Source organism: Nomia melanderi, unplaced genomic scaffold, assembly GCF_051020985.1.
Source record: "Nomia melanderi isolate GNS246 unplaced genomic scaffold, iyNomMela1 scaffold0014, whole genome shotgun sequence".
NCBI classification, from domain to species: Eukaryota; Metazoa; Arthropoda; class Insecta; order Hymenoptera; family Halictidae; genus Nomia; species Nomia melanderi.
Window position 1 is genome coordinate 10,417,141 of NW_027475130.1, and position 955 is coordinate 10,418,095.

Sequence of the window (955 nt, forward strand, 5' to 3'; positions counted from 1 at the left end):
TGGATTTTCCCTGACCCTGAGTATCCGGCCCAATGAGACTGTGGTTTTCTCGTCCCCTGGTGGTCCGAGGTCGTTCCCGCTGTACAGATTCATGCGCCAGGGCCTCCTACAGACAATGCACTTTGATTTATTGCGCTATCTGTAATAGCACCCGAGATATCAAGAGATATACACTGGATTTTCCCCTGACCCTGAGTGTCCGGCCCAATGAGACTGTGGTTCTCTCGGCCCCTGGTGGTCCGAGGTCGTTCCCGCTGCACAGATTCATGCGCCAGGGCCTCCTACAGACAATGCACTTTGATTTATTGCGCTATCTGTAATAGCACCCGAGATATCACCCGATATATATTGGATTTTTCACTGACCCTGAGTGTCCGGCCCCATGAGACGGTCGTTTTCTCGGCCCCTGGTGGTCCGAGGTCGTTCCCGCTGCACAGCTTCAGGCGCCAGGGCCTCCTGCAGATAACTCACTTTGGTTTATTGCGCTATCTCTAATAGCACCCGAGATATCACCAGATATATATTGGATTTTTCCCTGACCCTGAGTGTCCGGCCCCATGAGACTGCGGTTTTCTCGGCCCCTGGTGGTCCGAGGTCGTTCCCGCTGCACACATTCATGCGCCAGGGCCCCTGCAGATAATTCACTATGGTTTATTGCGCTATCTCTAATAGCACCCGAGATATCACCAGATATATATTGGATTTAGCCCTGACCCTGAGTGTCCGGCCCCATGAGACTGTGGTTTTCTCGGCCCCTGGTGGTCCGAGGTTGTTCCCGCTGCACAGATTCATGCGCGAGGGCCTCCTACAGACAATGCACTTTGATTTATTGCTCTATCTGTAATAGCACCCGAGATATCACCAGATATATATTGGATTTTACCCTGACCCTGAGTGTCCGGCCCCATGAGACGGTCGTTGTCTCGGCCCCTGGAGGTCCGACGACGTTCCCGCT